The sequence below is a fragment of the Rhipicephalus sanguineus genome, chromosome 1, assembly GCF_013339695.2.
Source record: "Rhipicephalus sanguineus isolate Rsan-2018 chromosome 1, BIME_Rsan_1.4, whole genome shotgun sequence".
In the NCBI taxonomy this organism is placed as follows: Eukaryota; Metazoa; Arthropoda; class Arachnida; order Ixodida; family Ixodidae; genus Rhipicephalus; species Rhipicephalus sanguineus.
The window spans coordinates 314,812,704-314,830,542 of NC_051176.1; the positions used below are offsets into that span (position 1 = coordinate 314,812,704).

Sequence of the window (17,839 nt, forward strand, 5' to 3'; positions counted from 1 at the left end):
GTTGGCTGCCGTGGTCAAGGGAGGGATAAAGGGATGTCACCGCCCTTTTTCTTTGTTTTGTGGCAGTAGATATTGACCTGCACGTGAGTGGCACGTCAGTCCGGGCTGTAATCAGCGTTGCTGATAGATCGGTGAGGCTCCGTACAATGTACGTAAAGCTAGCGTGGGCTGTAATCAAAGCGCGGATAGATCAGTGAGGCTAGTAGCAATCGCAAGTTACGACAGTCTGTGCTCTAACTTTGTTAACAAGTAGAAGAGTGAGACTGTATATATTTGTCCTGTTTTATTCTTTGTATCTTTATAAGCTCAGTTCTATTTATCATTTCACGTTATCATAAACTACTTCATCCATCTGACTTCCGCTGCTGCCTGCATGAGTTCATCATCGCTGCCGATCACCGTCCAAGATCTCCGTGATCAACGACAAAGAACCATAGAAAAATTTACTTTGACCATAACAGCAATAACGGCCATATGCCTCAAGGGCAGAAGCGGCTCTCCGACTTCTGGGGAAGTTCTTCCTCGAAGCGCGAACACACCAGCGAGGACTTGAATGGTAAGTAGTTTTCTTCATTTTATGATTTTATGTTACCATACCTGCCAAGTTTGGAGAAACGCAATCCGGGAGATTACTCAACGAAGGGGGGGGGGGGTATAAAATATGTCGACCGCGGGAGGAGGGTACTGTGATAGCAATGATATGTACACTGTCAGCGGGATTTGTCACCGCTGATCTGTACAGAGTTCAAACTGATAACATCGCTTACGCATAGTCTATTTCACGTGCGAGTAAAAGCACGCTAGCGCTAGGGACGAACGCGGTTGAAGCAGAGATGAAATGACCCGGCCGTCACCGTCGCGCGAAGGGCACATGCGATAACATCGCTCCGCGTTGGCAACACTGCGGCGCAAAGTGCACAGCTACTTCATGCGCAATGAAACTGAGTTGAACCTTTCTACCATCGTTAAAAAAAATATATATATGAATACTTTCTACTACATGGCCAGACAAAGCACAGGACGCGTGGGGCAAAACTGTATTTCCGGGAGATTTTCCTATGACCCGTACAACTGGGAGAAACGTTCAAAATCCGGGAGTCCCCCGGGTAATCCGGGAGACTTGGCGGGTATGTGTTACCTAACTCATGTCTTGCGACGATGTAGTCAGGTTACAATGCACCTGAGCTGAACTATGTGTATCATATGTGATTTTTTTTCATATTTAAGTGAACCCTTCATGTTCTTTACAAGAAGTCATTGTCTATAAGTCAAGTGTCGATCTCCTAGTCAGGAAATTTATAATTCATGCCACGTCTTCAATATAACATTCAAGAGGAATACATTTTATTATAATACAAGACGTTGGTCAAAAACTGTGATCAATAATACGTAGAACGGGTATATATCTGCAACTGCTTAGAATCACAGTCACAGACGCGTCTACGCTCATCCTGGTAATCTATTGGGGACAATAGTTGAAAGAAGCGCCCATAATGTAGCGAATAGGTAGCCCTGGGTAAGGAGACCACCGCTACAAAATATATGAAACGTCTTTATGCTTACCGGTGCACAAAGCTAGGTAGGGTCTTTCACTGTTAATCAGTAAGCCACAGCATACATAAAAAGTTTCACAAAAAAAAATGTATTTACCATAGCGGCAGTTTTAGTTTATGCCTTTACAAGCCCTGTACACCAAGAAGTAGCTGTCCGCTGTGATAGAGCGTGCGACTTTTCATGTCGCAAACATGCCGACGAGCAAACACGATTGCACATTATTTTAAACTTATCATCATGTGAGCAGCGTGTGCAGGTGAATGACGATTGCACTGGTTGCGAGGAAACGAATGTGTTCTTCAAATAGATTTTTTTCTTCAACTCTTATTTCCCATCCATGGAAGTTTTTTTCAGTGCGAGAGTTTCGTTATTTCAAGGCTCAGTCAGGCTTGACGAATAAATGTCGGCGATATGCCACAGAAGACACGCCCTGTGATGGGCGCCAGTGTTTCTTAATTCCAAACTCATCGAGACTTTGCTAGAGACTGCTCAGAACATGCTAACCGCTCTCTTTGTTTAATATTTTTTTGATGATTTTGCATTTCGATATGACATATAACGGTAAATATTGCAATGACTTGATCTACCTTATCCAGGAACATCTCCTAGAATTCAAGAGAATACCAGCCCCACACAGATACAGGACGGCACACGCCTTCAAGAAGACCAAGGGCCTGCTCAAGGTATAGTTGTACTATATTATGCACCAGCCATGTGAAACTGAATAGATAATATTGAAACTATTTCAGAACAAGGAAGAAATCAGTATAGTAATCTGGACATTGGGCTTTACCAAAGTGCAAACAAAATTGACGATGTTGTCAAGTACCAGCTTCTCGTATCCCCCTGGCGTCCCGATAGAACCCACAAGTTGTACTGCTTCAACAACTCAAAACAGAAGCAGAAGTTTCAGCTGGCATGGCTCGACAAATACCCATGGCTCAGCTTTACCGCGGTGTGTGAGGGTACATTTTGTCGTGATTGTGTAGTATGTTGCCGCCCTGAAGTTGGCAAAGGCCATCACACGTCCGCTGGTGCCCTCGTGTCCAGACCTTGCCAAAACTGGAAGCGCGCATTAGAAATATTTGAGTTTCACCAGAAAACGGGATACCATCGGGAAAGTCAACTGACAGCTGATTGTTTTATAAAAGCATTCTCTAGTGGTGCGCGTAGTGTGGTTGACCAGATCGATAGCGGCAGAGTGTTGCAGATAAATGAAACAGAAAGCGAATGGCCCCTATAGTCGACACAATAATTTTTTGTGGGAGACAAGGCCTGTCTCTTCGTGGCCACAATGACAGCGGACCCTTAGATCTCAGCACAGTCCCATCAGAAAATGAAGGCAACTTCAGAGCATTGCTACGTTTGCGGAGTGGTTGCAGTGACAGCAGCCTTAAGGAACATATTGAGAACTGCTCCGGCAACGCCTCATACTTAAGTCCGACAGTTCATAATGACGTAATTGAAATCTGCGGAACTCTCATAAGAGAGAACCTCGTTGCAAAGATTAGCAATGCAGGTTGCTTTTCTGTACTCGCGGATGAAACAACAGATGTTGCTGGCATTGAACAGCTTACAATATGTGCCCGCTACTTGGACAAGGAAAGCAACCAGATTGAGGAAGTGTTTTTGGGTTTTGTTCCCGTACATGACCAAAGCGGCCGCAACCTTGCAATGGAAATCATAAAATTTTTAGTAAGCACTGGAATTGACATGAACAACTTTCGCGGACAGGGTTACGATGGCGCCAGTTCGATGGCTGGAAAAGCAAATGGTGTGCAAGCTACAGTTCGCAAGAAGTACCCGAATGCGCTGTATACGCACTGTGCCAGCCACAGTTTAAACCTAGTGCTTTGCGCTGCCTGTTCTGTAGCGGACATTAGAAATTGCTTCGGAAGAGTAAAGGAGACTGCGAAATTTTTCCGAAAGTCCGCAAGCCGATCAAACGTTTTGCGTGAAAAGATTGCGTTCTGAGTCTAGGTGCAAGCGGCTTCTCGGCTTGTGCGAGACCCGCTGGGTCGAGAAACATGACGCACTTCTTTCTTTTGTTCGCCTGTTTGACCTTGTCATTGCAGCACTTACTGAAATTAAATCAACTGGGAGCCCCGAGAACGCAGCCCAGGCCAACAACCTGATGTGTGTATTGCTGTCGCCATTATTCATTGTAGGCCTCCATGTCGCAGAACATGTGTTGGCAGCGATTTTGCCTTTATGGAGAAAACTCCAGGACATGTGCTCGGCCATTTAGAACATCGATGTTGTGCAACGCACCATTCAGAATTATAGAACAAACTCCAAAGCGTTCTTTGGGAATGTATTCTCCAAGGCTCAAGAGTGTGCAGACCAGCACAATGTCGAAATAGCTAGGCCACGAACAAGCTGCAAACAACAACATCGCAGAAATGCTCCCGCAGAAAGTGCAGACGAATATTTCCGCAAATCCGTCTACATACCTTTCATTGATTTTATACTTTCTCAGTTAGACCAGCGTTTTGAGAAGCACAGGTCATTAATGGAAAGATTTCGTGTATTGATTCCTGCAGCAGTTCCACCATCACACGAGTTCCGCTTCAAGGAGGCAAATGAACTAATGCGTGCGTTTGCTGAAAATGTGGATGAGATTTCATCTCTGTGTCAATTTCAGTGATGCTACCGAGGACTTCTGATTTGGAGCAATTTTTGGAGCAGCAAAATTTCAATTTTGGAGCACTTTGGAGGAGCAAAATTTTCATCTGGGAGCACTTTGGAGCAGATAATTTTGCATCTGGGAGCACTTTGGAGCAGCGAATTTTACATCCTGGAGTGCAATACAGAAGCATATTGCATTAACATTCAAGCACCTGAGCATTATTATGGGGCTCTTATGAAGGCTAGAAATATTTCGATTCATTGCAAATCTCATGGAAAAAATCATCTCAGGAGCATAGGCGTGCGCACAGGGGGGGGGGGGCAGAGGGGGCGCGGCCGCCCCCCCCCTAATCACCTAAGAGGGGGGACGCGCAAAATCTGCCCCGTACATTGACCCTTGCGATAGCAATTATATGGACACTCTCGGCGGATTTTTGCCGTCGCCGTTGCCGTAATTTGCCGTATAAAGTCCAAATTAATAACATCACCACGCGCATTCTAGCCGCGGGTAAAAGCTCGCGAGCGCTGGCGACGAACCCGGCTGAAGCGGAGATTAAACTAGCCGGCCGTCTGTCTCCGCTGCACGGACAGCGCATGAGATAACATCTTTCCGCGTGCGGCCTGCCGTTGATTGCTCATCAAACGGAGAGGAAACGCCCCGCCCGTCTTTCGTAAGGAGCATGAAGGGACGCCAGGGGAGCGGAAGGGGGGGGGGGGCGCATCGTTCGAAGGGCGCAGTCGCTTGCGCGCGCGCTATCTCGAGGCATCAGGAGACGGCTCGTAAATTTGCTGTGCTCTCAACGCTTACTTCGCGTTTAGAGAACTCACAGCAAGAAAACGCTTCGGTTCCTGGAGGGGCCATATTCCCTTAAACCAGCATTTTGTTGAGTTACGCGAGATCGGATCCAAAAGAGTTAGCTGCTAGTCTTACTTCGTTTCACAATACAATTTTTTGGTATCGTATTCATTGCTTCGCTTTTAAGCGAAACTGAGTTTTTTTAACCGTTAGCTATTGACCCCCGAAAGCGAGGGGCGGACGTGTAACATGGCGTAGCCGCTTCACTGTGGGCCCGCTACTGACAGCTGCGCCAAGCCGGTGGCATGATTTGAGCTTCGCGTCCGGGCCTTCAGGTGTCGCCCCCATCGAAACGACGACAGCGCACCGCCGGCAGCAGTAATCGAAACGCCATCTAAGCCTTTTTTTCGCCGATTTTATTTGTAAGACTTCAGGTCCACATGCACAAAAAACCGTTTCTCATTATTTTATGCTGTCAGAAGCGTGTATAGCGCGAAGGCTGAAAAGGTTTGAAAGTGACGCACTTTTGTGGCAGCGCAAACCAGAAAACAGAAGTCACGCCGCACTGGTGGCCGTGAAAGGGACGCGGATATGTTCATATCAGTTACAGACAGTTTGCTGAATACTGTGAACGAAGTGGTGCGACATCTTGAGCAGCAGAAGTGCAGGGACTTTAGCGGTATACCTCTAAGGCTTCGTGCAGTTGGATCTATTTATCATCCAACGCTGGACAGCTTCTGTGCTCCGGACATCTGTGGTGGGGCTATGCGTAGTACGTACCTTCTTTGCATATAAACACTTATGCATGCATGTTATTCGCTGGTATACATGCTAAAACGCTACTTACGTGTCCTTCATTTTGTGTAACCATCGATGCAGTCGCAATAAAATAATTTATTGCAGCAAGTTTGTGTGATCAGCGTTGTCATTTCTCTCGGCCTGTATGCGGCAGCACTGCCCTACTAAAGTATGCAAGATACTTGTGAGTACCTAATGAGTAAGTGACTGTAGTGTACATTATGGAAACGAGAAAAATTCAGGTAGGGTGGAGAGGGGGCTGCCGGAGCGAGTGGGGGGCAGCGGCGACGTAGAAGCAGACGACGATGGCATCGTCTGCTATGCGGAACGCCAGGCGCCATATCAAAACGCCCTTGTGCGTTTGAAACATATTTCATTTTATACACAGCTATAAAATCTACAAGCAATATTCGTAGTTCTTAAAACTAACTTGCCTGTGAAAGATGCTAAAAGCTTTTTCTGTTGAGAGCAAGATAACATTTTGAATTGTTTTTGCAACTACCGTTAGAATCCAGACGGCGCTACCATCGTGTCCAAATATTCGTCCCCATTGGCTCTATGGACATGTCACTCGCTTGGCTGCGCATTTGCGGCTGCTCCGACCAGGAGATATGATTTTACTAATGAGATGACATTTTTAAAAAAGCAAGCAAAAAATTCGAATTGGAACCCTAGCACGTGAGCTCGAGAAAGGGCAGGGCCTTTTAGGGGGTATTTACCGCAGAGTGATTACAAACTCGGACGTGCTGGCGGAAGGAATTACGAAAAAGCTGTTCTGGATGAAGATCCATGGATAAAGTATATCTGAGGAAAAGTGTCAACGCGTTTTCACTGTTCGCGTGCTTTTCCATAAACGCGAAGCAAGGAAAATTCGATATTGTCCCATATATCTACTGCGAGCGATCCCAGATTTCATTCCGCGATGTCCGGAAACAGAAGTGACAGACATTTTAGCGGCACTCATGTAGTTATTACTGAACATTGCTTTCCTTATGTGCGGTGCGATGCTTGAAACGAGCTATCAGCAGCGTTTCTGGAACAGACGACGTCCGCCGACGAATCGCCGTCGCACTTTCTCGCTACCGATAGGCTTAGACGTCACGAGCCTCTGCGGAGAGCGCGTTTTGCTGTCGAGCCGACTTGCAGAACAGAAGCTGCGTAGGCACCGTGCATGGCATCCTGGCTTACTCGGAACGCACGCGCGAGCGCTATGTATTCAGCGGAATAATTCTTGGTCCATGATTGCGACTTTATTGGCAGCCCGAAGATCGAGCTTCACATGTTCTGACGCGCCGGCGGTGCGATTGCCGGTGATAGACGCCCCCAAACCCAAGACTTTGGCGCAGTTTGGCGCAAATTTCGTCGATATTATCAGGATGGCGCAGTAAATACAATTTGGCGCACTTTGGCGCAGTTGGCGCAGGAGTGGAATCACTGCAATTTGAGCTCTGGTGGACGAAGTGGGAGGCAACAGCACCAAGCCTACGCCCTAGCACCGGGCTTGATTCCCTTCTTCACGGCGACAGCACTTTTTATCCCAGCATTCATAAGTTGCTGCAAATACTGGTAACACTCCCTCTAACCACCGCCACAGCGGAAAGGTCGTTCTCCAGTTTAAGGAGGCTAAAAACCTATCTGCGCTCTACAATGTCCGAAGAGCGCCTGGTCGACCTAGCACTCCTCTACTCTCACGGGGATGTAAACATTAGCCACAGTGATGTTATCGATCGCTTCACAAAGACTCCCCGCGTCGTTTGGGCTTTGTTCTTTAAGTTCTCATTGGAGATAGCACGCGTACTCTGCAAATACTTTAATAAAAAGAACTGTCAGACTTATTGCAATTTTTAAATGTAGGATCTTTGTGCTGATATATGTTGTGCTGACTGCTGATGGCAAATCTTTGTGCTGCCATGTTTTGTGAGCTATTTTAGATGATGTACTGTTATACAAGTGTGTTTATCAAATATTGTCATTACCTCTAAGAAAAACCATCACATTTGCTAACGCAAGACCTTTCACTAACATCTTTTGCTATAAGTTTCTTCTACACATATTTTGTATCTTTTCGTCAGGAGTAACATATATTCCAGATTATAGATTTTCCTCGAGTTTATTCTTTACTGGCAGTTTGAATTGTCAAGTGTTATGTTGTTTTTTTCTCTCTCAGTTGTCTGTCTTAATGGACAGCTTTAGTACCCAGTTTCTGTACGTGTATACCGCATCTTTTCGTGGCACATAACCATTTGTATTTCCGCTTTGTATATTGTATTGTATTTCCGCTTTCATTCATTTTTCGAAGCTTAATTTGTTATCATTACCGCCTCCCCTCACCAACTTGGCTGTAAAGCCCTTAAAAACGTTATGAATGCTTGAAATATGACCTTCCAGTTATTTTATGAGCATGATCTTCTCCGTTACGACGTCTAGATTTATCGAGCAATTCTGATTGCACTGCTTAACTGACATATGATGTAAGGTGTGAGAAAAAAAGAAAATGTTTCAGTTATTGTTTTAAAGTATGCAGAAAATAACCGTGCTCTCAATCCCCCTCTCTTGCATAATTATGATGTTCGTGAGAGTGTTTTACATTGGTAGTCGCAAGAGATTATTGTTTGTATGATAGAATTGCTTGTACGCATCTTCCCTCGTATGCATTTTTAAAGGTGAAACCGGTGCTACGCATCAGGCACCTGCAGGTTGTGGGGATTGAGGCTTGCCCGTCGCCATTGCGCGGGTTTTTCGCCTATTTCTGCCATCCTCATGCCTGATCATGCCGCTCCCCTCCTCCGCCGTCCTACGGAGCTGGGCGAGCGGGGGTGACGTTAACCCCACCCCGGCGCCGGATCTCGACGGTGGCGCCGCGTGCGAGTCTCGCGAGACGTTTTGCGCGGCGGGTCAGACTCTCTCTGGACCTCGTAGGGTAAGCACGCATTTTCTTTCCCGTCCGTCGGCTCCTTTGTTTGGGCTCGCTCGGATGGAGTTCGCTAACGGTGCCTTGCGCCAGCGGCGAGCGCTTACCTTACGTTGTCCTTTTCCGAACGCTAGGCTGAAGAGCGGCGCGGTGTCTTCGCGCGTGGTCTTACTACGCCGAAACCGTACCTATCGAAGCCAACGCGAGCGGAGTTTGCCCTTGCTCTAGCGATCGGGCCCTGTGGTCGCTGATCGTAAGAGTGCGCAGCATAGTCGCGAGGGACCGTTTCCTTCAGCGGCGTGTCGCCGTGAGCCCTTTTGCCCGCGGAGACGTGCTCGCGGCACCCTTTGTGTTGTACTTTCGCCCGTGGCGTGGTTAAGCCTGTTTTGCTTCTCCCGCCGCCTTTGGGAGCGGGTGTTGTACTGCGTTTTGTGGAGTTGCCGCAGGCAATAAAGTGTTGCGGATTTCGAGAGCAGTACTGTGTACTTGCCGCGCTACGCTCGGCGCCTTGTTTGCGCTTGAACGTACGTGTGCAGCGGCGCGCTAGTTCACGCGAGGCGACGGCAGACGCGGCCCTGTGGCTCGCTAAGTCCGAACCCACGCTAGTGGCCGTACTCCTGTGAGGTACGTGCACACTACACTGGCGCCCAACGCGGTATCAAAAGCTCATTAAGCTTTTGACTGCTCTTAGCGAGTCAGTACGCCTGTGCGTCTCGGGCTCGCCGCAACATGTCTGCTTCGCGGGATTTTTGTCCGTTGACTTTTCTGGCGGATGCCGCGTTGCACGAGAACGAGGCCAGTGCCTCTGTCGAGGGGCACCTTTGTGCACCCATACGTGTCGCAACCCCCTGTGGGGACGACACAAAGCGCCTGCCAGCTCCCTTTGGAGATGGTGCGTCGTTGCGGACTGGGCCCTTTGCCCTATCCGAACGGTGCGCTCAGGCGCCTTCGACTGCTGCAGTACCCTTCGAAATGCGTGGCAGTTCGACGGCACAGCGCTTTCAGTCGGTTCCCTGTGGAATTGACGGGGCGCAGGCTTTGGCCCTTGCCGACTTTTGCCCGCCGTCAGCCGTGCAACCGACAGTTCGACCGCACGCTGAGCAGGCGCCTGTATTGTCGACGGTAGCCGCCCCAAGTGGCAATGTTCGACAGCAGGCAAATCCCTCTAGGAGCCTCTTTTGCTCTGGGAATGGCGCGCAGCGCGGTAGTCCTTTTGAAACCGCTCCACTGATCGAGCTGGGAGACTGTTCACCTTCGCTCGACCGCGCCGCTAACGCACCAACGGCTTCCTGTGAAGCAGGTGCGACGCAGACGCTGCTGCAAAACGCCGTCGAGATGATCCAAGCGCTCTCGGGAGCTGTCCAAACGCTTTCGGTCGTTCCGAAACGCGCCCACCCCGCTGTTATGTTGCCTGTGCCAACATACAGCGGATACGGGGATTTGCTCAGCGCCCGAGACTACCTTGACTCTCTGTCACGTTATCAGAGAGCAATGGGTTTGGACGATCAGGAGGTGCTCGGGCGCGTTGTCCCGGCTGCACTGACTGATATGGCGGCGAGGTGGTATCGGCTTTCCGGTTACCGAGCAGCAACCCTCGAGGAGTTCCGCGCGGCCTTTCTGCGTGAATTCCTACCCGCTGACTACGAGAGTAGGATGCGGCGAGAGCTCGAGCTCCGTACACAAGCTCCTGATGAGTCGCTTCAGGAGTACGTACGCGCGATGGACGACCTTTTCTCTATCGCTGAGCCCAGAGCCTCGAACGAGGAACGCGTCGAGCGGGTGATTCGGCAGACACATCCGACCTTTTCGGCGTACCTGCGCGGCGGTCGCTTCCGCGATTTGGAGGAGCTGGCCGCCGAGGCAAAGCGCATTCAAGGCGACCTTCTCGCTGCGCGTGCCTATCGCCCGCCGCCGCCAGCCAGCGAGGCCCTTGAGCCGCGCTGCGCATGGCGAGGGGCCGTGCCCCAACAGCAGCCCCACGGCGCTGCCTTTGCGGCTGCCAGTGGCTGCGCGTGGGAGTTGAGCGCTCGCGCTCTTGATCCCTACACGCACGAAAGGCGGGCAGCCTGTGCTGCACCACCTGAAACCCACACGAAGGGACGCCATTCGACCCAACGCAGTGTGGGTGACGCTCGTCGTGACGTATCCTTTGATAACGTGGCGAGCCGATCACAGCAGCTCGAGGCTGCTCCGTCTCGTGATAGAGACCGAGATGGAGTGCGCTGTTTTCGATGCCGTGAAAGAGGGCACATAGCAAGGGAGTGCACCATATCTAGGCCTCCTGTGAGGCGGGGAAACGGATTTGCGGGTCGTTCGTGAAGGCACGGGCGACCCAACCTTTGCTTATCCCCTCTGCGTACAGGGCAAGCTGTCTTGCTGGTATGCACGCGCCATTCATTCCGGTCATTATTGCCGGCCGTGAATTTTCGGCGTTGCTGGACACGGGCGCTAGCGCTTCGTTGTTTGGCGAACAGGTATTGTCCCACTTGCAGAAGCATTCGGTGCGCTTGCGGGACTGCCGAACGACATTCACTCTTGCGACAGGCATGGCCCATTCGGCTGGCGCCGCAAGGTTGACTGTCAGATGGGGAGATCGAACGAGACGCGCGCGTTTTGTTCATCTCCCAGGGCTCAATGTTCCTGTGATTCTCGGTCGGGGCTTTCTTTTGAAGACCGCGATCGTTGTGGACATTGCGAATGGCGGCTATCGTGATGGGCCCTTTTCCCAACTCAAGCCGTTCATCAGCCCGCCGGCGCTTACTGTTGCCTTTGCCGCAGAAGCGTCGGAAACGTGCCACGCGGAGAGTTCGGGGTCATATACCCCTGCTCAACGCAGTCCTCCTCTCACAGTCCCCTTTGGGAACGAGAGGGACGGCACGAACCGTGTCGCGCGCAAACTTCGGGGTCATACTCCGGCAGTACGCGCTCGTCGGCTCGAAACCCCCTTTTGGATCGACCGACACGACACGAAGAGGCACCACATCCTTTGATCGCCTGTGCGACTCATTTGGATGATACGCAGAAGGCTCGTCTGTCGGCACTGCTACGCCAGTACGACGAGCTCTTCACCGATCAACCGGGCTGTACCGATTTTGTCAGCCACGTGATCGAAACTGGCGACGCGCTTCCTTTGAAGTGTAACCCCAGGCCCGTCAGTCTCGCCAACAAGCAGATTATCGACGGCTTCCTAGACGACATGCTATCGGCAGGCATTATTCGCCGTTCGTCCAGCTCCTGGGCGTCTCCAATTGTGTTGGTGCCTAAGGAAGACGGCAGTCATCGCCTGTGCGTCGACTATCGCCGTCTGAACGGAGTGACTCGTAAAGATGCCTATCCGCTCCCTACGATAAGCTCCATCGTAGGAAACCTGGGCGATGCACGGTACTTTACCACACTTGACGCCTCGAAAGGTTACCTAAAGGTCCGGATGGGTGAGCGTGACCAGTGCAAAACTGCTTTCACGTCCCACAGAGGGTTGTTCGAGTTCACTCGTATGCCCTTTGGTCTTTGCAATGCTCCTGCGACGTTTCAAATACTCATGGACCGCGTCCTCGGGGAAGCAAAGTGGTCATACTGCTTGTGCTACCTCGACGACATCGTGATTTATTCACGAACCTTCGAAGAGCACTTGGCCCATGTTGCCGATGTGCTCGAGAGGGTGCGGGCTGCCAGGATGACGTTAAATCCCGCGAAAGCCCAATTAGCGCAGACCCGTATTCAGTTACTCGGGTTTACGCTGGACGAAGGCTCCATTGAGCCGGATCGGGAGAAACTTCGAGCAATCCTCGATTTCCCCGTGCCCAAGGACGTACGTGGCCTTCGCCGCTTTTTGGGAATGGTTAACTTTTACCGTTCCTTCATTCCGTCCTGTGCCCGACTGCAGGCGCCCTTGACCAAGCTCTTGGGTAAGTCTGCTGTTTGGCGATGGGGACCTGAGCAGCAAGAGGCGTTTTGCCGACTGTCTAGCGCCATTGCTGAGACAGCGCAGCTCAGACTCCCGGACCTGACCAGACCGTTCGTTGTTCAGACTGATGCGAGCGATCTGGGATTAGGAGCCGTTCTCCTACAGGAATACGATGGCGTGTTGCAGCCGTTGGCCTTTGCCAGCCGCTCCTTGGTACCCGCGGAGAAAAATTATTCCGTTACCGAAAAGGATTGCCTCGCCATCGTGTTTGCACTGCGAAAATTTGACGTCTACCTTATGGGACGAAATTCGTGGTGCAAACGGATCACAGTGCGCTCAGCTGGGTGATGCGGCTCCGTGAGCCTGCGGGCTGGCTGGAGCGCTGGGCTCTCCTGATACAGCACTATGACTTTGCAGTGCAGTATCGAACAGGGAGCACCAACGTGGTAGCTGACGCGCTATCTCGTGCCCCATTGTCTGCCGAGAACCTTGATTCCGGTGCGACAACCGCTAGCGGTGCCTTTGCACAAGCAAGCGGTGGGGGCGAAACAGCGGCTTCGCCGCCGTTCGGCGAAAGAGGCGAGTCCGCATTCGGACGAACCCTGGCTGCATTCCAGGCGAACAGCGCACCGCGAAGCCGGCCAGCGGGTGAGCTCTCCAAAGGCCACGATGCCGAGAGCGAACCCGTGACGCCGACGCAAGCGGCGGTTGCTGCGGTCCTGAGTGGGCGCGATACCAGGCTCCCCTTTGGGAGAATGGGAATCGCTTTCAGCAGACAAGAGCTACTGAAGGCTCAGCAAAGTGATCCGTTTTGTCGCGAAATTTGCGACGGTCTCAGGGAGACGGAGCGCCGTTACGCTGCTTGCCCTGCAGCGGGCGCGGAAGGGGGGCTGGAACCAGCGTGTGTCGCTGAGTACCCCGCGGATTCATATTTGCTGGACCATGACGGGCTCCTGCTGAAATACGTAGCCACCGATGACGAGTCCATTGATCTGTTTAAGGTGGTTATGCCCAAAAGTCTGAGAGCCGCACTGTTGCGATCCTCTCACGACGAACCCATGGCCGGTCACCTGAGTGGCTCCAAAGTTTTCGCAAAACTGAGCAAGACGGTGGCCTGGCCCGGCATGAAGCGTGACGTTTATCGCTATTGCCGTTCCTGCCACGTCTGTCAAACGTTGAAGTCTAGGGGTGGCAAGCCACCTGGTCTGATGAAACCGATTGTCAGTGAGCGTCCGTGGCAAGTGGCCACCTGCGATCTAATGGGACCTTTTCCCAGAAGTAAGCAGGGGTTCATTCACCTCATGGTAGTCGTGGATCACTTTTCGAGTGGGTGGAATTGTTCACCTCTTAGGGAGGTGACAGCGCGAGCGGTGCTCGAGAAGCTGCAGGAAGTGTTTTGCCGGTTCGGCTTTCCGGAAAGGCTAATCACTGACAACGCTTCGTATTTCACCGCTCGGGTGTTTGGTGTCACGTGCCGTTCCCTTGGAATTGATCACTGCACCACTTCACCCTACCATCCCCAGTCCAATTTGACGGAGCGCGCCAATCGTACGCTCAAACCAATGTTGGCGGCCTTTGCCAAAAGTCAAAAGGACTGGGCAGACCATCTGAGCGAGCTCGCGTTCGCAATCCGAACATCCGAGAGTCGCTCGACTGGTTTCTCGCCCGCCTTCTTAAATTTGGAAGGGAGTTTGCAAATCCGGTGACCAGTGTCATTCAATGCCAGCTCGGGGACGAGGAGAAGCAGGCAGACTGTTCTGCTTACGCGTCACAGCTTCGGGACCGGCTTTGTCGAGCTTTCTGTAAAGCAAGGCAAAGTTTGGCGTCGTCTAGGGCTCAGCAGAAGGCCCAATATGACCGCAAGCATCGCGACCTAGCATTTGAGGTGGGCGATCTTGTCCTGAAGCGCAACCACGCCCTTAGCGACGCGAGTAAGGGGTTCTCAGCCTCGCTCGCTCCTAAGTGGCTTGGTCCGTACCGAGTGGAGAAAGCTTGGACTCCACTCGCGTACTTGCTGAAAGATCCCATTTCGGGAAAACTCAGCCGTGCCCATATCGCAGACCTGAAAGCCTTTGCATCACGGTCTGACGAGCTCGCGCCAGCCCCCTGTGGCACTTCGCGCAAGCAACGGGGCACACCCGGTGCGGCGGACCGCATTCGGACCCCGCATCGGTATAATCTGAGGAAGCGGTCACCTTTGTGATTTCGCGCCGGACGGCGGACTCTGTTTTCCGCAACCGAAGGCCCTCAGTTACTTTCTAGCCTCAGTATGCTAGCTTCTTTACGGCCAGTGCTCGTAAAGAAGTCGGCCCGCCCAGTTTGCTGCTAGTTTTTTTTTTGTTTATTTGAATACTCATGTGTATTTAATACGTTTGTTCGGTTGTGTTTGCCGCATATTGACTGTCATTTTGTTCTCTTTACTTTTTTTCCGTGTTTTATTTCTTGTGCCTGCGGAAGCATTCGTGAATACAGGTGCTTGTGCGGGGGGAGAGGAATTCCCACGCGAGCGCGCGCGGTTGGCGACATGACACCGTGAAAAGTGAGGCGCAGTGGCCTTGGACGGCGAACGTGGGCCGCGCTTGGCGAAAGCGCTGCTATGTGCAGTGACATGTGTGTGTGTGCGTGCGTACGTGCGTGGTGCATTGGTGCTGGCCTGGAAAGAGTGCGCGTGGTGAATTCACCTCATCTACGTGGACACTCGGGTCAATGACCCGCTGACGCCGGACAGACCAGCGGTGCCCTGCTCGCGGCCGTTGTCGAGAAGCCTGGCTGCCCTCTCCATTATGGCTCCTGCGCTAGGCCAGCTGACATAGCAGGTATGCCTACACTCTGCCGACTTCAGGACGCCTCGCAGCCAGTTCGGGTCGGCCTTATTGATTCCAAAAAAAGGGCCGGCTGTCCCAGCGAGGTCTCCCGTCATTCCAGCCGAAAATTCGGGACCTTCGCACCACTACCGAAGCGGCGTTCGTCGGCCTCTCGCGCCAATCGTCGTCAACAGCGACGCGCCATCGGTGAGCCCGTTCCCGGTGTGAGGACTTCAAGAAGCCTCCTGCCTCCGCCTCCCCTCCGCGCTGTGGACGCTCTTTCGCGCAAGCATCACGAACACTTGCCTTAATTTTCTTTACCTTCCTTCCGCAGCGCCATTTTATTGTATTATGTGTTTCAAGCGTATTGTCTTTGTTATTGATTTTTCTCGCATTATCATGTATTCTTTTTAGCAGCAGCTCCAGGGCTGGACCGAGGCTAGTGGTTGCTCATAGCAGTGTTATTTTAACTGCATGGGTGACCGCCGGCTGCCTTTGCAGACCGGGAAAGGGCAAATTTAGGAGAGGGGGATGTGGGGATTGAGGCTTGCCCGTCGCCATTGCGCGGGTTTTTCGCCTATTTCTGCCATCCTCATGCCCGATCATGCCGCTCCCCTCCTCCGCCGTCCTACGGTGCTGGGCGAGCGGGGGTGACGTTAACCCCCTCACCCCGGCGCCGGATCTCGACGGTGGCGCCGCGTGCGAGTCTCGCGAGACGTTTTGCGCGGCGGGTCAGACTCTCTCTGGACCTCGTAGGGTAAGCACGCATTTTCTTTCCCGTCCGTCGGCTCCTCTGTTTGGGCTCGCTCGGATGGAGTTCGCTAACGGTGCCTTGCGCCAGCGGCGAGCGCTTACCTTACGTTGTCCTTTTCCGAACGCTAGGCTGAAGAGCGGTGCGGTGTCTTCGCGCGTGGTCTTACTACGCCGAAACCGTACCTATCGAAGCCAACGCGAGCGGAGTTTGCCCTTGCTCTAGCGATCGGGCCCTGTGGTCGCTGATCGTAAGAGTGCGCAGCATAGTCGCGAGGGACCGTTTCCTTCAGCGGCGTGTCGCCGTGAGCCCTTTTGCCCGCGGAGACGTGCTCGCGGCACCCTTTGTGTTGTACTTTCGCCCGTGGCGTGGTTAAGCCTGTTTTGCTTCTCCCGCCGCCTTTGGGAGCGGGCGTTGTACTGCGTTTTGTGGAGTTGCCGCAGGCAATAAAGTGTTGCGGATTTCGAGAGCAGTACTGTGTACTTGCCGCGCTACGCTCGGCGCCTTGTTTGCGCTTGAACGTACGTGTGCAGCGGCGCGCTAGTTCACGCGAGGCGACGGCAGACGCGGCCCTGTGGCTCGCTAAGTCCGAACCCACGCTAGTGGCCGTACTCCTGTGAGGTACGTGCACACTACAAGGTTCATGTTCACAGTGCCCAATGAGCCCAATTCATCTTACGTTCAATGCTCATGTACGGCCCTACAGAACAGTTGCACGCACGAAATGTATATTTTAATTATTGCGTTTCAAATAAAAACAACGAAACAGAAAATCTTTATTGAGTCTGTCATTTTCTCATTGGTAGCATACACCCTCATATTAATGTACACGTCGTCATGAAGCTAGCAACTGCACTGAAATGTAGTCGCGTAACGTATTGCTTGAACAAAGTGTCTGTGCATGCATCATGTGCGTGGATTTGCACGATGTGGAATGGCAATTTTAGTTTAGTTTAACACTATTCGCCGGAAGCTATGTAACCACAACATTAGACGCCGAAACAGAGAACTGAAAAGTTCTTGAAAGCCACTTGGTAGGCGTATTGAAGTTCAGCCCCCCCCCCCTTCGAAAAAAAAAAAAATCCTGGCTACGCGCCTGCTTTGGAGCACACGACAAATTAGTCAATGCAAGACGATGAATCGCAAGCATAGATCGGGACCGCAAGGAGAGCCACTGGCTGAGAGTGAGAGCGCCGCCTGGCGTCGGCGCCACAATAAATACACTCAGATCGGCGATGTCACTTTTCCTAGCGTATCATCACTCAGGATGGTGTTTGCGGAATGTATCACACCTTACACATATCACTAATGTCGATGTCGCAGCGTGATCAATCTTTCGTTGAGCTTTCGCACGCTGTTTTCCCTCGAAATAAAATTACTTCCACGCGACGGACGCCATTCAAATTTGGCCAAGAAGAATTATGCATACCGAGCAATCGAATGAATGGCACATCTCGACATTAAAATTTGATGTCAGTGCTCCTTTAAAGCACCCCAGGTAGTTGAAATTTGCAAACACTGCGGCGTACCTCATAATCATATTGTGGCTTTGGGACGTAAAACCCCAACAATTATTATTACTATTAAAATGCGCAGGCAGACTACGCCGTAAGAAATGAACCTAGCAAAGGGAGGCGGATTTGTTGTAAACAATGCAGCTTAATGCACGCGCAACGACAATGTCCAGATTACG

At 51.6% G+C, this 17,839-nt stretch overlaps 1 protein-coding gene and 1 long non-coding RNA gene across 3 annotated transcripts in view; one reads left to right on the forward strand and one right to left on the reverse strand.

Moving 5' to 3' along the window:
- Positions 1-17,839, reverse strand: part of LOC119379451 (beta-1,3-galactosyltransferase 5) — a 95,177-nt gene that overhangs the window by 37,353 nt on the left and 39,985 nt on the right. The window lies entirely within an intron of this gene.
- Positions 5,695-6,326, forward strand: LOC125756925 (uncharacterized). Its single transcript, XR_007414881.1, has 3 exons — positions 5,695-5,750; positions 5,899-5,960; positions 6,285-6,326. It is a non-coding gene; the product is annotated as an uncharacterized LOC125756925 (long non-coding RNA).